Source organism: Ischnura elegans, chromosome 1 (genome assembly GCF_921293095.1).
Source record: "Ischnura elegans chromosome 1, ioIscEleg1.1, whole genome shotgun sequence".
NCBI lineage: Eukaryota > Metazoa > Arthropoda > Insecta > Odonata > Coenagrionidae > Ischnura > Ischnura elegans.
The window spans coordinates 44491083-44512031 of NC_060246.1; positions in this window are offsets into that span (position 1 = coordinate 44491083).

Genomic DNA, 20949 nt, shown 5'->3' on the forward strand with positions numbered 1-20949 from the left:
GTACGAATGCGCTTTTCCGCCCCACCCCCTCTCCCATGGCTAGCTTCTCCTCCTCGCCGAACGGAACAATCCCTCCGTGGATCCGCCCACACTACGGAAAACAAGCGAAAAACAAAAGGAGAGCAAGCCGCGCCTGTTTGGCGGAAAAAATTAGGGTCCCCTAGCGTTGATGGGAAGAGGGTTGGGGGTGTCGTTGAGGGCGTTAGGCGAATTGGGCGGGGGGGGGGGGGGGGGGGGGTTGTTTGAATGTGGGGTGGGGTGAACGAGAGGGAAAAAGGAATAAAAAAGTATGTCCGTTGCAGGTTTTTGTTTTGTGGCACGTCTCGATATAATGTTCTTTTTTCTCTTCTTTCCGGCTCCTGTTTCGATTTTTTTGCCCATACTCCCCACCCTCCCTCTGCCGCTCTTCCGATAAATTTTAAGGCTCGGACACAGTAGTCTGACTCGCGATTGAAGTGCTGCTTTTGTGATCACGTGATAATTTGGGGAGTGGCACTTTTTCGGAGCGGCGGCGGTTACATATTACTGGCTTGTATTTTTTCCCTCCATGTTTTCCTTTCCTCCGATGACTCCCCCATCCCCCTCTCCCCCGTAGTTCTTCCTTCTCCCTTCCTTCCCCACCCCTCTCCACCGCATGAGGGAAAGGGGATGGGGTGGCGCTAGCCCATGCATGCATTTTTTTCCTGCTCACTTATGCCATCGGCAGCTGGAGGACGTCAGAATCCGTGTTGTCCAGTTCCAGTGTTTCTCAATATCTGTATCCATTGCTTTATGATGTTATAGTGTTGCATGCAAATGTTGATGATGACTTTCTATTCGCATGAAACTGTTGAAATTTTTATTCCTCATGCTTTCTTCACCAGCGGCCTTATTAATTAGGCATAATACTTAATCATGTTTCAAAAAATATTCCCATTCATTCCTTAGTATTTTGGTTAGATAATTCCCTTTTTCTCCGAATAAGAAATATCCTCGTAAATTTTTCTCTGTGGCTCACACTTAAATGCTAGCATAAATTCTTATGTCTCTAGGCATGGTGTGAAGATGTAGCATTATATATTTTTTTTAATCCTAGGAGGTTTTATTATGCCGTCCGTGTACTTCATTGACGGATACTGGGTAAAAAAAAGATTCTAATTTGGATGAGGACATTTCGAGGTCTTTTTACCTTCGTTTAATTGAGCCAAAAAATGTTCGAGCACTTTATGTGTAACGGGAGTATCGATTGAAAGAATGATTTGATCGTCATTCCCTGCGTTTTTTATAATCACTATTTGATACAAGCTTTTTTGGAGTACAGAAGTCATGTATAATGCAGGAAACCCTTTTATGCTTAAAACATTCTACGTGCGATCAATCTGTAGGTGTTTTGGAATTAATGCCATTTTTCTTGAGGGAGCTTCAATTGTCAAAGGTATTCTTTTAAATACAAAGGTATAAGTGAAGCATTTTGTTCAAAGAAATCTACTTTTCTAAGCGAAAAAAAAATTTTTTATTCCTTTTTAGATTTTAATTCGTATGTAGTACCTTGTGGACACAGTTTTACGTGCCCATTTTGAACGATTCTTCTTATTTTTAATCCTTTTTTTCTTCTTAGTAGCCTAATAGAAATTACGGTATTGTTATGGATTTCAAATAAATTTTGTAATTTTTAAAGTTGCACAAACGTATTCGTGAGAAAGTTGAAGCTCAAAAGCAAGACCTTATATATTACGAAACTTTGAAGGAATTACGGTGATTTCTTTGTGGCATTTTGCCGAAGGATTCCGATACATTCATTGGTGCAAAATACTTCCGCAATCTTTTCACTGTCTTCCCGTACCGTGCCGTTTTAGGTCCATCACTTCCAATTATACGCCTATACCCATTTGCCGCTCAGTGATAACTTCCGCCTGTGGTATGGCGTAATGGAGAGATGCAATCACTGTGTAGGGTGGAGTATTTACGCCCCCTGCTCATGTCAACCAATATCGACCGTCGGTTCACCTAAAAAAAAATTCAAATTTTTTTAACGTACCTATACATGATGCAGATTATAAGTGGTTTTTCCTAATTTTTGATAATTACTGACTATTATTATATTTCTTCACCGTTAAATTATTATTTTATTAGTTAATACCTTTGTGTTGAAAGAAGAAAGTATTTATGATTTTTTTAAAGTGTAACATCCAACTATCATCATATTAATGTGGCTGACTGTAGTTTCGGCAGCGTGATATAATTGTTTTCCTTTGTTGTTTATTTTGTGCTATTGTGTGTGTTAGTATTTTTATCACGCTTAAAATAAGAATTTTAAGCAGGATATACCATAGAATGCGTGAGAGCGAGTATAAGCATTTGTAGTATTGTTAATGTTCTTTTAGAGAAATAGTAACAGGAGGAAAAGTTATTATTTTGTTCATCATTATCATACAGGTTTATCATAAAAGAATGGTGGGGTTTTGAACAAGTGAAAACAGAATATCTTACAGTTTATACTTTTAATTTTTCGAATTTGTCGTGTACTACAGTTTCTCTACATTATTGATAAATTTCAATTTGTGCGCCCTTAGTCGCTCGGGAAATGCCCGAACATTACTCAACTGCTGTCTAAACATTAGTTAACATAACTTCGTCATTGCTATATTAATTTTGTTCATTTAGTGGTTTATGTCGCGATTTTGTTTGTTAAAAACAACGCTTTCGGTTTAGCCCCACTTGAAAAAATCGCAATATCTTATCTTATGAATTATCCTATGGTATCTTGCTATGAATCACTGAAACTGCACCATTCTTTTATGATCACCTTGTACTTCAAGAATTCTTGCATTAGTCTGAAATAGCTCTCCACTATTTTCTCCTACCAGTCAATCTTTTTACACTTGCGTCTTTCTTGTGTTATCCATTGTTAATCACCCATTCTGTGGTCTATGTATCTCATTCAGGCCTCTCTCCATTTCCACTTGTTCTGCAACGATTATTGCCATCAGGCCATCATATCTCATGTTGTGGTCAATTGAGATTAAGGGCATTGAGAAGTCTTCTTAATTTTTTTCTGGCGGATTCTTTGCTCCCCTTTTTCATGTTTTGCAGTTCATACGTATCACAACCCTTTTCTTCATCATTCACTCTAATCGCCTCCCAGTAGTAATTTTAGTTGCTTTTGTAGTATGTGAATTGTTTGTTTCGTTGATTTTTGGAGGCATGGTCCGTGTAAGTTGCTTTTTTCTATAATATTTGACGTTTCTTACCCTAGTAGTAGCTATTCAGTCACCTTTGCGTTACTCTTGCCGGTAAAAAATGCAATTGGGTAAAAATGAAATTAAATGCTTGCAAAAAAATAGTTTCACGGCGCTCGGGCGTTCGTAAAAAAATAATCATTTACAGGTCGCCATAAATCACTCTCTTGAAAGCGAAATGCTGCACACACTATGTGAAAATTGAGTTGTTCCTTAGTTTCCTATTTAGTGTGTTTGAAGCAATTATTGGTATCTTTCATACAAGCTGTCTTCTTCCATGATGCTAGAGTTGAAAAATTCAAAGGAAAATAGCTTAAACAAATAACCATGCTACTGCGCTTTCAAGAATTTCGACCTTTCGACTTTCGAAGCCTTTCGTCCAAATATGTTATTTGCCTAGGTTCTATCCATTCTAATTTTGTCAATGCTATCATTGAACTTAGGACACTGTGAAGGCGTGTTTACTCAAAGCATTTAACTGGGCGGTTAGATGCTTGAATGCACATAAATATTGCACCGTAGAATCGTCCAGAATTGCGAAAATGCACGAATGCATCCCAATAAATAGCCCGTCCTAGTTTCGTGCGTCTACCCAAGCATTTTTCTTGCCACGTACTTGCACGTATAATTGAATCGTGTAAACACGGCTTAACCTCGCGCTTAGTGCTCTCTTTGGTTACTTTATCCCAATTTTTTTCCATGAACCGTCCTCTAGGAACCAATTTTTAATTTGACTGACAATGAGGTGTGGATTGGGCGTAGAGGCCGTCAGGGTTTTTGGCTCTCGGAGTGAATAAGTGGCGGTCGGGGACGGTATGGCAGCGTGGGCAGATGGTTTCGCGTGGATTGTTCGTGGAAGGGTCTTCTCAGGGGTCGGGAGTGGGTTGCATATGGCGCTCTCAGATGGAGGAATGCGCGTCGCCCGGGCCGGCGCCGCCGTCTTGGCGCTCGGGCCCTCCTCCGTCTTGCTGTCCGGCCGTCCTCCCCGTAAATATGCGTGAATGGACGGACGCATGGCCCATCCCTCTTTCCCGGGGCGAACGGCCGAGTTTGGGTTATGGACTAGTTGGGGACGGAGAGAAAGGAGGAATTCCAGTAATACGCGAAACTGGAGACCGTGGTCCTCAAGGAAGGAAGGCAGCGTGCCGTGAACCCTATGAGGGCGGGGTGGAAGGCAGTTATGTATGGAGAGGTGTCGGCTCGGAAATGAGGCGGGGAGGCGCCACATGGAAGGACTTAGGTGTCGTTGACTAAAACTCAACTTGGCGTAACTTTCCATATTATTACGGGAAACAAAAATTCAGAATTTCACTTCGTTTACATGGTAATCTGTAACCCATATTGCTGTGCTTGAACCAAAGCTCAAAACGTTAACATGTCTTTTATTTCGTTTTATCTATTCAAATTCGTTTAGTTAAGTTGAGACATGATGGCCTGATAAAGGCAATCGTCGATGGACAAGTGGAAGGCAAGAACGGAAAAGGAAGACCTCGAACAAAATATATGGAACAGGTAAAGAAGGATGTGAAAGAGAAGAAATACGTAGGTGTGAAAAGATAAGTTGATAGAAGAAATGAGTGGAGAGCTGCGTCAAACCAATCCTAGGATTGTTGACCAGAGATGGTGATGATAATTTGAAAATGTATTGCCAATTTCCCAATATAGAATCTGTTTTGTGGTGACGACAAATTTCGATGCATATTATTTTTAAGTAGTTAAAGTTAGTTTTAAAGTAGGTAGCCAAAAGTGGAAAATGTTATTTTTATTTAACAGTTATTTCTCTTTACCAATGAAGATACTTTGTTTTACGCTGTTTTATAATTCTTACTGAATATATTTTTCTTCGAAGTGATATTTTTTGGGTGCATAATCCAGTATCCACACTACTTGGTTAACAGAATAATAATTGTACAAAACATGCAAATTCATTTGAGTGTAATGGCGCTAAGTAAGGATAAAAATTCTTTGTTCTGCGAATGAACATTTATTCCATATTGACGAAAACCATTGACGATGTAAAGTCGTTAGTTAATTTACTTTCACTGATATGAAATTCATCGGAAGTGAGTGGATTAATACTAAATGCAAAAATTGCTGTTCTCTACAATTCAACTTATTAGATGTAACCTATAATTATTGACGGAATATTCTCACAATCTCTTTAAAAAATGAAAACTAAGCAGTGATCAAATAATCACCCGTTGTTAACCAAAGCACCCGTTTCGTAGGCTCCTTCCACTACCTCACCTCACTTCACCTAATCAGCATCTAAGGTCTTCGCTGATTTACTTTATACTGCCAAATGGTCTTTTTTATTGGTCATAGTATTGAAAAAAAATACTGTAAATGACCATGAAATAAACATCCACATGTACTATTTTTGAATAGAGATGGGTCGTACCGTTGAATTTTTTGTTTTTTAGATCGGAGATTGTTTTCATCCCAAGAAAAATCTTTACATGATAGGAATCAAAACATGAAAATACTGAATAAAAGTATTGAAAGGAAGAACTAAAACTTTCCAAATTAAAATTCTACATTAATTCAAACTCGACCAAACCTCATGCTAATTTCCTCAGGTTACGATTTAGTTTTTTCCTTGAACACCAATTGAAATACTGGAGTCTCGCAACAAGAGGACGCATAGGTTAATTCATCCATACTTAATTAAATTATTTATTCATAGGGAGTACTTACATGGGGTCATAGGTATCTTAACGTCAATGGCGGGGGTCTCGTATAAAATTAGTGCGGAACCTTGTTAATTTAACGTAATATTAAAATAAAATAAATTACTCATTTACTCTTCACTCCCATGGCCATTTATACCCTAAATGGTATTTAGCCTCGCAAACTGTCTGCCTCCAACTCTTTCCAACTTCTGCATCCGCCTCGCTGACTCCCATTTTCCCCTTATCAATCAGCACCTCATCCTTCCATCTTTTTCTCGGTGTTCCTGGAGGTCGTCTTCTATCAGGGTTTTCTTCCCAGGCTTGTTTTACTTGGGCCTCTTGCTCTCTTCGTACTATGTGCCCTGCCCATCGCAATCTGCGGCTCTTTGCTTCAGGTGTGTCGAAAAGGTCCCTGATTTCCCTGTTGTGTTTTCTTCTACAGCTTCCATTTTCTCTTGTTGGTCCAAAAACTTTCCTTAGCATATTTTTCGAAGACAATTATTTTTTCCGTTCTTTTGTCGATAAACCATGATTCAGCTCCATATAGAAGGATAGGTCTTATTATTGTTTAGTAAATTCTAAGTTTTGTTCTGATGGATAAAATTTTTGGTGCTAGCCGTTTGTTCAGGGCATGCATACTTCTATTGGCTGAATTTATTTTGTTTTGTATCTCATATGATCCACTATTGTTTGAGCTGATTTGCTGTTAGCTCTTAGAGCTGTGGCGTCAGTTACACGTTGATTTTCACTGTGCCGCCTATTTTTTCGTGCACAGTTTTATTCAATGTTTTGCTATTATTTCTGTAAACCAGTCTTTAGCGTCAAGTTAAGTCGCTGAGGAGGAGGCGGGGAGGATGGAGGCGTCCCCGGAATGTTCGCCCTCCCTCCTGACGGCCACCACAGCCGCGACACGGCCCGGCGCCGCCCCCTTCTTTACCTCTGGTCAATATAGGTATTTCCCCTGTCAGGTGCTATTTGTCTTACTCCGCAGCGGGGACAATTTGTCACGCGCCACCCGCCGAGGATGACGTGTACTTTTGTGGAAGGCATTTTTCTCCGTAATTCTGTGTGGCCGACCCCGTCGGTAGTAAACAAATATATTTCCTGCATGTTACGGAAGATTCCCGGTGACTCCCGCATCAGTAACGGTGTTTGCATTGTGCAGTTCACTTAAGCCTTTTAATGGTTAGCTCAGTGCATTTTGAAATGAACTTGAATGTTCTTTCCTTTGCCTGCAAGTGATTTTAAATTGCATTCGCGTTGTATGGCGTTTTCTTCCTGGCTGTTTAGCTGTGATTGGATGTTGTGCGGACCTAAATTGTTGTGTATTGATTGCGGAAACTGTATGTCGACATTGGAAAGGAAATGATTTTGAGAGAGAATTTAAGTCGTCTAGTAGATGATCGTGATTTTTTCTGTTTCAAGGGCTGCAACGAATTTCCGGTTGTTCAATGTACGATAACCTTCTCTGTTTCATGAAACTAAGGAGGAGATAGTAAATAGTTTTGTTTTCATTTTGCGCAAGCCTTGTATACCCCGCCATACTCTTTTTATGTGACGGTACCATTGTGTAGGAATATCATCAATCAATTCTCCGCTAAATGTAGGAATCAATTGTTTCGCAATAAAATAAGTTTAATGATAATAATCCATACTCCAAAACATTAAAGGCGGTACAATAAGTAAAGATTTTATTCTATCTTGATTCCTAGGATGTTGACTAGTGTGATGCTGTTATTTTTTATGGTTCATTTGCTTCAAGTTATCCCGTAGTTTTGAGGAAAATTGAATCGGAAGCGAGGGAGACTAACTATTACGGCACAACTCTCTCTATGATAAGTTTCCGTCTCGTTTCACGCCTCGAGTGCAACGGAGTTCCGCGAACGGTACTTTACGAAAGTTGGAACCCATGCTCAGCCGTGCATCCGCCATTTTCCTTCCTTTCCAGTCGGAGACATCAGTGGGATACACGGTTGTTCCCGTGCCCCTCCTCGATGCCTGAAGTAGGAATGCGCCTTGTGCTCCAGGGTCCCTGAGTTACCCTCTTACCTCATCCGTCTCGCCCGCGGGAATCCGCTCATCTCCGCTACGGTCTTGATCGTTCCTCCTCGCCAGAGGATCCGATCAATCAATCGAGACCCATTCCCTTGTCTTGTCACGCATTACCGATCTATCAAAAAGTTCCTTCCCGCCAAATACTCCCCGTTGCGCCCGCCCGCCTTCACCGTTTACCCTCCGCCTTGTCTTCCCGACTTTCACCTCTCTCTTTCTCTCTCGATCTCTTTTCCTTTTCTTTTTGTCCGTCCATCCTATTCCGTTCTGTTGTAGCAGTTTACGGAACGGGATATCAAGTGATTCCATTCCCTTTATCCTCTTCGATCTCCCCAATCTGCCAGGAGCCCTTCCAGTTAACCTCTTTCTTCTTCAATAATGATTGAATGTTATTAATTTAAAATTTAGTCTTTGTTGTACTGTCTTTAACTTCGGGGTTAAAAGTTTTATGGGAAAAAATATTATGAAATTTCCTAAGAAACGGTGGATAGCTGCCCGTTGCACCCGGAACGCATTTACGCATTTCAGAAAACTAACCTTCATTGTTTTTGGTATAAGAGATTATGGCAGTAAGCCATGGATGATTTTTGCAACATTTTGGTCCACGTAGCCGAATGCTCATTTTAAATATGTCTCCTTCTAAAGTTATGAGAAATACCTGCTTTGATAGCGATCGTAGCGCAGCAGTGAATCCTTAAATTGTACTTCAGTACTCTGAAGCAAACCCCTGAAAAATATTCCCAAGTAGTTATTGTTTGAAGTTGACCAATCTATGTCGTTAATTTGATTATAGCTATTTGCTGTATTATTTCACTGTCGAATTTTCTCAGTTCCTATTGTGGAGGTAAATTACAATTAAGTCTTCATATTATTTTGTTGATTTGGAAGACTATGCCGAAAAAAGTTGATTCAGTGGATTGGATTGAATTAAGCAATTAAACTAGCATTCCGTTACGGAAAGGAAATCTCTGTGAAATCAATAGAAAAAGGATAACGGTTCTCTATATGATAGATTTTGAAAGTAGCTTGGTACAGTCATTTTAAATGTAAATCTTTATTAACATTTGTCTCAGTATGCCAACTACAGGAAATATCAGTGCTTCCTCTGTGTCTAGTGCAGTTAGCTGACCTCACAACCGTGACTTCATTTTTTCATACTTCCCACTCAAAGATGTTTGGCTCTGTTCTTGTGCCACGTGAGGTCTGGGAACGGTGTGTTTTTTGGCGGTAGTGACGAGATTCTGCTTGTTAGGACGGCGCGTATGTTTTGGTTTATGACGTTGCAGTAAGGCGAGGGAAGATGAGAGTGGAAAAACTTGGCCCGGAACAGAGTCATGCGTGTTTGGGATTCTGGAGGGCGTGTCTTGACCCCATGGCTCATCCTAACGCATTTCTGAAGCGCTAGAACCTCTGTTCATTATTAAGGCAGCTTGCGTGCTACTCCTGCTTGTGTGTTGCTCCTGCTGTCCCAAAGACATTCCCTTACGACCTTTTAGGGTCCCTCACCCCCTCCTCTCCCCATCGCAGCATCCCTTCATTACCCATCCTGCTCCTTACTGCCAACCCTGAAACAGCTCCTCAACCCCCGTGCTTCGTTATGGTTACTCTTGATTTATGCCCTCCTGCCTCACATCCTGGCAAGGGGGTAGGATGTTTCTTTCGGGTCACCTAGGATGTAGGCAAGAAAGTGGGTGTCGTGTTACTGGGAGGTTTGCCATTTTTTTCTAATAGGTATTTGGTGGGCAGATATGTTTCCTCGCCCTACACAGTTCCTCCAACCATTCCTGTAATTTCTTAGCACCCTCAGCTTTGCTTCTTGTGTTTTGGGGGTGGAACTAATAATTAGCATCACTTTTTTGGCTGATGTATGGGATATTAAAGCTGTACTCACCACGGTGTGGGTGGAAAGGAAACGACAATGGCAGTAAGGTGATTCATTGGGCTAAAACAATAGAGTCTTGGAATCGGCATATCCAATTCACTTTCTTGATATAATAGTCGTAATACGTAGGTAAATGTTTTTCATCCTGAGTAAATTTCAAGTTTTTAAAATTTAGAATACCTGAAATTAATTGTGAAAATCCTATGACATGTATTTTAAGAGCAAAAGGTGTATAAAAGATAGTATGATCAAAAACTAACAACGAGCCCATGTACACTTTATTTTAGCAGTACTTTTCATGGATTTTGGCTAGATTTGATATTTTCAAAAGGATTATGAAAAAAGATGCTGAGACGCTAAAAAAGGTTTGAAAATTCGCCTCATCTGTTATACCAGAATATGGTAAGCTGGGATTCAAAGAATCTTTCCCTCCGTAAAAACTTTGCCTTTTGCAAAATCTTATTGGGAACATCTCGAATTTTAAAAGTACGTCCAATTGAAATGCCTTCCTATTTCAGTGAAAGGATAACAGTCAGTAACATCTATTCTTTTGAAAATGTTTGTGCGATTTTAGAAACCTGATCTTGACGAACAATATAGAAATCAAGAAAGTATTTTCAACTAAATTAATAAAAATGTGATTATGATGGGCACGTTCGTGAAACTGCGTTGGAAGGCATTAAGTTATCTAGAGTGCGCTTCAATATGCCTGCAACCTTGGAAACACGTCGAGTTAGCTACCACATATGTGGTACTCTTGCTCGTTGATGATGGTTTGATCTTCCGTGATCGCATCCTTTTGCGTATTTTTATATTTGTTTATTTATATATATAATATTCTTTTTATATCCTCTTTTGGCTTCTAGTAAATAATTTATGCTGCACTTCTCTGTCTAGGCAGAAGCAGGATTGATACACCGGAATCTCATCTGTCAATACCTATAGCCCTAGTTCCCCTAGCCATAATTCAACCATAGACCCTGTATGATTTTTATGCGAAAATAAATTCACCTATTTACTTTTGCACATTTTATTCACTAATTATTTTGTTTATCTAATAGGAATTTATTCGAATTCCAATGTAACATATTAATACCTTCTGCTGCTTAAATTTAACGAGTAATTATTCACTTATCCCTGTGTAGAATGCTCAAATGGATATAGCTATTTATTATTCTTCCTAATTTCTCACTAACTATGCAGAAACATTATTTTACATTCATTATTTTAATTACCTCATTTAAGTGGAGAAATCGGATTGCAATCGCATATTGATGCAACCTCGGTAGTTGGACCGAAAGAAACCTGCTGCGCGGAGCGGTGTGAGTGGGTGGGGTGACGCATGTCGTGGAACTAATCCGTAGAATATCCATAAATGTTTTGTCAACTGAGTATGTATCCATGTCACGTGGTGGTGATGCGTCGGGTGGATCTTGCTACCTGCAAAATTCTGCTGTAACTCCGTCCGACCATAAATGCTCACGTCATGTTCGTTGCCGTCCCCGAGAGTGAGGTTCCGCGCGCGGAGCTTCACATGGGCGGGGGAGGGGGCGGCGGGAGCAGTCTCCACTCTTATTATGCCACCCGAGTTCCCTCGAGCTGCCGTAGATCCGTTCATGGAGATTTTGCGTCGAGTTGATGGCGACTCATGGTTCTAATTATAAATCTCATGTCGCTCTTGTGGCCAGTTAAATTGAGGGTTATACATTTAAGTCAAAATTTATTATCTTCAATTTTGATGCCCTCGATTTACTAGGCCGAATAAAACTGGAGAACAATGGTGTATTTACCTGTTGGTGTCAGATTTACTCTTTTTCACATATTTGAATTCTTTGTTTATTTTTCATTAGTGCTTCATTCCTCTTTTTGATTGTGGTGAAATTGACACAAATTCAAGGGATTGATCTAATTGTGATAGCGATTGGAAACTTAAGAATTCGACAGTCAAACATAAAATGTGGACACTAGAGAGTTTAAAGCATACTGATACCATAAGAATGAAAAATCTAATCAAGTATGGATTCTATTCCTATTTAGTTTGGGAAATTAAATAATTAGTGGCTTACATTGGTGAATTTCTTAGGTGGTCTCGTGAACTTTTTTTTAGCCGTTTGAGCTCCGCCCCTCGCTCATGTTCTTGTCATTGGTGCGTATGCAGGATCAGCATCAAATCAGCTGTTTGCGAGTTACCACGAAGGTGTATAGCAGTGAAAAGTGTTTACCAACAAGCAGAGCTATATTAACCAGATTCCATTTTTATCTGCTGGAAAAAGATTAGTTTTAAACGTATCTACAAGCATAGAGATATGATAGCTATATAAAAGATAGGTACCAAATGAGAAAATGTTTTTATACTGATCGGTCTGACGCTGTCTTTTATTAGTAGATTTTTCTTTGGCTACATCTTCTACTTCCCACCGCCACCCGCATCTGAAATCCTAATAATGTAATTATTATCCTAATAATTTTGACCTCATAGAATATGCAAATTTGCATTTTTCTCTTTGATTTACTAAAATAAAATTAGCTTTATTTTCACACGCCATTGGAAATGCATATGAAGAGACTCTTTCCCGGCGTGTGTGGGCACTGTTATTTCTCGGGAATTCGCTCGAATGAAAAACAACTCGGGTTAACAAAAAACTGTTTTTTAGTGTGTATATACTTTTGAAAAGAATATTTATAATGTCCTTTTTGATCAGCGTATTGTCTAAACCTTGGTTAGCCTGGCCCTATATACAATTACAGAAGGTTTTTTTTTTCGTATTTTAATATCCATGTTTTACCTATTTCTTAACATCCCACTTTCTGGGTATTTATGCGGCCCCTTATAACTAGATTTTGGTTGTGCTCTTCGTGTAGCGACTCCGAATGCTCACCCCCTGTACGATTTTGCATCCTTAGCCTCTCTTTCAGGAGAAGTCCCACCCCATTCCCGCACCATGTACTAGCCCCTGCCTCCCCTTTGCCCCCCACGTGGGCGTTCCTCGTATACACAACACGTGCGAACACTCACTCACCGTCGCATTTGTTAAGTCTCCGGCGGACTTGTTCCTTCTCGCGGACTAAGACTCCGGCTGCTCTTCAAACGACCACGGAGATGGCTGATTTTGGAGAGCTAAAGAGAGAGCTTAGTCATGAGCTGTTGTCGACTTTATTCTCTATTTTATCGCTCGGGCGTTCTCGTTTACTTTATTTTTTTGTTTTTAATTCCCTCTTCCCCTCGTCCCCAAACCGCTACTGCGCGCGTTGTTGTAGCTTTCATGCGGCATTAAATCAATGTCGCGGTGGGGATTTTAGAGATCAGAGATGTCTGCCTTCCGCCCTCACGTTTTATTTCATTCGCCCCGTCTCTCGCACGCATCGCACCGATCACAGAGCCTGTCCCCGTGGGTATGTGTCGTGCTCGGCACGGTGTTTTTCCAGATACCTCCAGGATGCATGAATTTTTTTTCTGTGCATATCCAAGAAAAGAAATGGGTTGTATTTGGTCGGCGACAATCGCAGTCTCTGCGTGTATCTAGGAAATTCTATATTCCATGTTTTTTATGAATTCACATTCACTCCATGTAATTCTCTATGTACAGATATTTTACACCTATTGCGAAACCCGTTTGAGGAATCTTTTTTTTTAATGTCGTTACTTGCGCCCAACATAGTGAATTATATTAATATATTAAAGGCATTTCCGCTTACATGATTGTCATGCTTAAACACGTGATGTTTTGTGTCTAAAGGGTTTTTTGTTCGTAATGCGTGTACTTAGATATAATTTTGGAAGGTTTACAAACCTTTTCCTATCAAAGAAAACTCATTTAAAATTCAGAGTCAGCAAGAGGTCATTTCTCATCATCATGTTCTAGATTGTTCAATTAGATTTCAGACTGAAAACAAACTTTGCTATTTGTTTAAATTATGTTCTTTGTTAGCTATATTCAGGTGAAATCATTCTTAATAAAAGATGCTGTCTGAATTTGAATTAATTGACCGTTGGTGTATTTAGCTGTTTTCGTTGTTTCGAGATCTTTTAATATTTGCTGGCTGCATTTTTCGTTGACACAGAGGACAGAAGTGCATCTGTAATTTTGCGATATATTTTTAATTGTTCATCGATGAACAAACATTTTAGCAATAACCTATCAATATCACAAGTAACAAAACTGTAATAAGTAATTTAATATTTAATTTTTTAATTAATAAAATGGCGGCCTTGAAAACGAAAGGAAATTTTTTCGTATGGCTGGTGTAGCTTTTATTCTATCACTTGTCGAGCCCAAGTCTTTTCTCAGTGAACTACCATTTGATTTGTGGTCCATGGACTTCCTAATCCTTACTTACTGTAATGCACACGTTCCGAGCCAGTAATGCCTTTCGTCTCTTGAAAAAAGTGATTGTACGTGCTCCAAAATACCTCTGTCACCATTCCCTTTCCTTAACGTCCGTATCCTTTGTGAGGCACAGCGGAACACGATTCGTCAACATTCCGCGGGGGTCCTCCGATCCGTCTGGCCCTGTCCGCGCCGTTCTCACGTTACCTTTGGCGAGCTCCCGAGATACACCCTTTGATGCTCAGCGAGGACGTGCGTGCCCTTCTTCTACACTGCCATTCCTTCTTGATGAGCTATCACGTTTCATGATGCACCATCGATCTCGCTCCAAGCTTGTCCACCTAAATAGTGGTATCGGTTACCCGGGCTACATTTGTTAATAAGTTTCCAACTCGACTCGGAAATTCGTAAACAGTGCTGTATGCGCTCTTGGCGGGCACGGCCGGGGAAAGGTTCACTGTAACCTTCCACCACGGTCGACTCCGTCGTTTATCCGAAGTGATAAACATGGGTTTTATATTGAAATGGAAAGGGGATGAAGGCAAAAAAAGTATCTCTCCTCTTCTCGAGTTCCTTTGTAGTTCCGACGTCCCGGTCTTTGTGTGTGTGGGAGTCGGCAGGGGTTTCCGTCTCCCGCTGCCGACTAATTAATAAGTGTTGAATATGAAATGTTGTTTCGGTGAGGTGCTCGCCTCTTTACGCAGCCGTCGTGAGAGGTTACTGAAATTACTGTCGACCATGTGGAAAATTAAGGGAGGGAAAAAGCGAGAGGGCATCCGTTGAGGCGAGCACGGGAGAGGAAATGGTTATGGCTTCTCTCCTCCTTAATAAGCCCCCCTCTCCATTTCCACGCGGGAATTTATCTGGCGATTGACTTGAAAATGGTGAAGACGTCATTTCTCGTTAATACTCCTCGCTGCGTTAAAAAGTAATTTTCTTTTTTATCGCCCTATTTTATCGTGGCACCTTGAAACATGTTATTAAAAAGAAGTGCAAAAGTCGGAAGGCAGTAATTCATGGAATGCATTCAGGATGCGTTCGGTTAACTCTGTTCCTCGGAGGTTATTGTCTCTCCCTCTGTAATATAAGTATGGTTTCCTCAAACCACTATGCCTTCAAGGCGTTATGATTTATATAATACGATCGAACGTTTCCTAGCCACGAAAAAATATTATTTTGACGGGGCATTCTATGTGCACAATGTCGTCCCACGCACTGCTGATATGTTTCTCCCTATCCGTACTATTAGCCTTAAATGACACTTGATTTCAATACGATCTGGCGCAATGAATCTGGCGGTCATGACCTGTAATTTTCAAGAAATATGCCTTCTCCAAGTTCCACGGGATCATGGAATACAAGAAATTTACGATTTTTTACATCCCGAGTTTTTATATCCTTATATTTTGTCGTAATTCACGAAAGTTTTTATTACATAGCACTGCACTACTTAGACTTCGGGGCAAATAAACAGCTTTCCAATAAAGAAAACCTTAAATATCTATATGTAGGAGCATATGTTCATTAGATAAATCATTAAATGTTTTTATGAACCCACTAAAAGGCAAATTGAAAAGATATGGTTGGAAAAAATAAAATTAATTTGAAAGAGACTTCGTTCATGCGCTATGCATATTGTTGTGGGACTCCGGCGCTAGCGAGAGCAGCGATTCATGAATTTGTATAGAATGAATGTTATTATCCATTATCGTCCGAAAAAAGACTAGCATATTAAATATGTTAATTTTATTTTTTTCTGCGTTAGCATTTTCCTCTATCGATCCATTCTATCTTACATTGAGGGCCCTCAAATTTGAAATTTCAAAAAGAATCTCAATGTCATTAAATTATTAATAATTATGAAACGGAATTACTTATGTCATTCCATTTCTTATTGACTTTTTTATTTGCTTGATAAGAAGCTTTTTCTCGCAGAATGTGATTCGGGTTTATCTGTTTGCGAAGCCCCCTTATCTGCCTCCTCCTCGTCATGAGCGCTGACTATATTTGTCGCCCTTGCTCTCATCATTCTCGTCAGTCGCCCACCAATTTTTTACTTAGCGCCCTCTTAAATCATTAGCAGGCGGTGGCGGACGCAGCTACAAGTGCGAGGTGCCGTGGGCAGAAAAAGCGCGCCCTGACCCTCTCAGCCCGCCCGTATGACGGATGTCTGAGCCGGCCGGCCGAGGGCAAGGAACGCCCCCGCGTCCCGACGCCTCCTAATGGCAAAGTGTGATATGTTTATGCAAGCGCCACACCCACACCTAAAGTGGTATGCACTCTGCCCACTCCCGCCGTTCGCGTTTTTTTTTCGAATGCCGAAGGGAATGAGGTCCTCTCCCTCACACTTATGAATTGCGTGGTTGAAGTTGCAAAGAGTTCCTTCATTCCAGGTCTTGGTTGTCGGCGATTTCATTTTTTGTGGAGTTGATTGCTGAAGTCATCGTCTGTTTGAGAAATTTCTAGGCCTCAATTTACTTCGCTAGCCACCTAAAAGGTTCGATTGGTGGTTGGTCTTAAATATTTTGAAAATCTGGCATTGAAGTTGAATTAGACTGGGCAAATGAAGTTTTCTTTTCAAGGGAGCTGGGGAAGTTTTCTCGATGTTTTTCCCTGGTGAATTACTAGTTGTAGGAGGGAAGAGTTGCGTTTTTGCAGGAAAAAAGCCGAATTTGGAAGCATCTAGTTCATTTTCTCTCCAGTTGATAGCGTCAAGATTAATTGATACCCATGAATGCGGTCTTAATTGGCATTGGGTGCTAAACCTAGCTGTGATATCACTGCGCTTCATAGACCTCGGGGGGTATAAACTGCTTTCCGGTGAAAAAGATTAAATACATACATTAAGGTGAAAATAATCATTTGTTAAATCACGAAATATTTTTATGAACCCTCTGAAAGGCTAAACTGGCAAGATATGGCAGAAAAAATAAAATTAATTGGAAAGAGACTTTGTTCATGTGTTATGCGTATGGTTGTAGGAAGCGAGAGCAGCGATTCACGAATATGTATGGAGAGAATGTTATTATCTAGGCCTCAATGTACTTTAATGAGTTTAATGAATCTCACATTCCCTCTCTTGGTCCTTTCCGGACTTCCCAAGTGTTTATGCGGAGAGGGAGGGAAGCACTTCCATTTAAAAGGCCTTTGAAGTATTTGGCTTGTTATTCCGCGAATGAGTGGGGCATTTGTTCGGGAAGATGGACCCGAGGCGGCCGAGTGTTATCCTTTGACACCTCCCTTCCCGTCCAAATAAACGCCATCGCCGTCTCTTGCAGCCATCATCGCCCGCTCCATCGCTTTGAATCTGGAGTCCCGTCGTCGGCGCACGATTGCCGTCTCCCGGAAGGGGTCTCCCATTCAGTCCTCTCCGCCATCCATGCCAGATGTGCGCGTGGATGCGGAGCGGCGGTGTTTTCGCGCCCCGCGATGCTGGGGCGTGCGTGGGAAAAGGAGCCGGCGATGGCCTATCTGTTGTCGCGGGCGGAGTTGGGGAGGCGTTGAAAGGAGGGAAGGGCGTGAAGTGCTCCTCCGTCTTCGCGTGCGACCGATCCACTCGCTCGCTTTCCCAGGGTGCTCGCCGATTTCCACGCCGTGAGAGATATAAACACGCGCCCCGCTGCCTCTCCTTGGCCCTTTTCTCTGTTTTGATTGTGGGAGAAAATGTTTTGATGGGGGCCGCATGGGCCCGGGCTCATTACTCGCTGATGGAGCGAAAAAGAACGTTTTCACGATTCATTTAAGTGGAGTAGCGATGGGAGACGCATTGAGAAGATGATTCATTCGCCTATCTGCTTTCTACGTTTGGTTTTAATATCTTGAATCTTAGTGATCAAAAATGTTCAATGGTGTTATTTTACTGAAGAATTGGAGCAAATGCTACTAATTCACGTGTAGTGCACTCTTAAATTCGTGTGTGGGGCCCTTTACCTACTTTTTTTTAAATTTCTGTGTGAAAATGCATAGTATAACTATTTATTATGAAAAAAGTTTTTCGAGTTACACTGGAATTAATAAATCATACCGTCGCCTTAGCTAACCAATTTTGAAGTCATTATATTTGCTATGAAATCGCAATGGATCTTAGTTCCTATAATGTATGAAGAGGAGTTAAGCTCATTTTTTTCGCTCTCGTGTGCAATTTATGTTCTGTAAAAATGCAAATTACCAATTTTATCTCGCTATTGTTGCCCTAAAGGTTATGCGAGCTGTCAATGCATTCATTGATTTCTCTTACGTTTTTACTTCGGTTAATCACACTTTTTCAGCTATGACTGCATTGTCTGTGATGACTTTATGGATAATTTTCACTCATCGAAATTATGATACTGCGTTTCGTTTTACTAACAGCCGAGGTAAATGTAATTTTTTATTACGTGCACATTGAAAGGAAATGCTTTATTTTGGCGCGTGTAGATATGATTTTGAAGTGTGCGGAGATGGATCTGTGGGAAAACATCTGTTTCAATACATATAATGGACTTGAAGCACTGTATGGAGCGGAGAGCTTAAAAACTAGTGGTAGCCCTTTGCTGTCGTAAAAGGACCTCATGAAATTAAAAGGAGGAAGTGACGTTTAAGTGGATACGTGAGTGGAATTTTAGAAGGCAGATGTGAAACCATATTGAGAAGCCGCTAAGAAGCGTTTACTCCGGAATATTATGCTGTGCTTGAGCATCATCTTCGGGTCTGGGACTATTTTACCCTTCCTGTTTTCCGTGAACGTTCCCTAGTCGTTCGTGGTTCAGACATCGGTCGTTAAGCGTTCTTAGATTTTTCTTCCATCCATTTTCTATAGCCAGGTGGGTAAAAGTCCCTAACCATTCGGATTGGAAACCTGCATCGCCATGTTTATTAGCGACAGCATATCCTCTTGCTTTCTTGCTTTTATTTTATATGCCTCTTCGTTGTCCTATCGTGCAGCGTGCAAGATGAAAGGTAGAGATAAAGTGAGTGGCTTTTCAGGCGCGGACATTTCCCTGAGCCTTGAAAAAGTGCAGGTTCCTCTGCGAAGTCGTAAGTAACTGGTGCTTGGTTGGGATTTCCTTCTTTTTCGCTGTCGACCTTTGCGTTTGCTACATCCTCTTGCGATCGTGCCTGCTAAATTCTTGTCGGAAATACCTAGTTCTTATTCATGTTTCCTTTTGTTTGCATAGCTAGTTCTTCTGCTCTTGTTATCAATGCCAGGTTGTAGAGAAGCATATCTGTCTCAAATACTGTTATTATTGCTTCACATTTTTATTCGGCTTATGAGTTGTGTTTCGATTTATTTGTCTCGGTGTTTTCGCCATGAAGTCACGTTGATATTCTCCATACTTAATCACCCTACTATAATTTTCGGATTCTCAATTAGAATTTTTTTCAGTTTTATGGATTAGTACGAAGAAAGCCACAGTATTTCTGTTGCACGGAAGTTGGCGTAAAAGACTCATTTGTTTAGAAATTTACTTAGCTTTCATGTACATTTCGGTAAGGGCTTTATGATTCAGTGCCCAATTGATTCATTCATTTATGACTTTCATGTAGTTTTTCGGATCATTATTTTAATCCAGTGTGGGTTCGGATAGGTATTGGATTGTCAAGGTTAACCTAGGGATGAGCAAACGGAGAGTTGTCTCACTTGATAAATAATACAGCTTGGTGATGTAGTGAGTGAACAAAATGACGATGAGGCATGCGAGGAGGACCCCGCATACTTATTTATCCTACCTTTTAAACTTAACTTTATCGAATTCGACATTATAATAATCTGAAAAATTCAGTTGTCCTGGCAGTCAGACTGTACCGCCAGATTGTGTTCATTCTCGATTTACCTCTCTGTGCACTTGTGTGTGTATGCTACCGGCGAAGGCACCTTTGTGAATTCCGAAAAGGACTGGGCGGCTTTTTCTCTTTGGGTGGACAAAAGTGGACTATTATTCCCTCACGGATGTTCATGCTAAAAATTTGTGAGAGCTCTATGGGGTCACGCGGGTAAATGGCGTATTAGGTTGGAGTTCCGAAGGAGGGAAGCAGAGGTGGTGTGTTCTTGTGCGCAGAGAATGAAGACGAGGGAAGAGTGTCTGTGGAGAGATGGAAGCCAGTCATTGGAGCAGGCAGCTACATGGTGTGACACCGGAGACGGAAAATTGGATGATTCTTTCGGAAAAGGGGTCTTGATCCCCCCAAATTGCTATTGAAATCTTACATCCCTGGAGGGACGAAGGGAGTCATTCGAGAGAAAAAGTAGATTAGGAAGGTGTTTAAGGGATAAGCGAGGCTTCAAGTCGGGGTTAAGCTTTGGGCTAAGGGACAGTTTTTCCTCCTCCGATCGGAAGCGGCTCATTTTTCGGGCGTCGGTTAAAAAAGGGTGCAAGGATGCTGTCTTTTGGAGTCAGGGATGTTTGGCGATGAACCCTCAGGACATAGTATCCCCTGTATGGGAGAGGTGGGATTATCTCTAGTCCCTCATTGCTAGTCGGTTTGTCAACCCCTTCGGCTTCGGGACCCGTCCTTGTTCTCTCAACCTTAGGATTTATTCTTCAGCCCCAAAAAAACAACCAGCTTTCCTGGTTCCCATACGACACCGGTCGTTCCCTCGTACAGATATTTCTCCTGGCCCATCACAGGTCTTAAACGTGCTCTTTCGGACACCATACTTCCCAAATCTCGCAGTTTTTTTAAACGTTGGACAGCGCGTATGCTTGTCCTTACCGATTTTCAGTCGCTAATCTCCGGGCCGAGGTTAATGCGTGCCTTTATCCCCTTAACTTGTGGCCATTCGGAAGGGTTGGCGGGAAATGGCGGAGAAAAGTGGG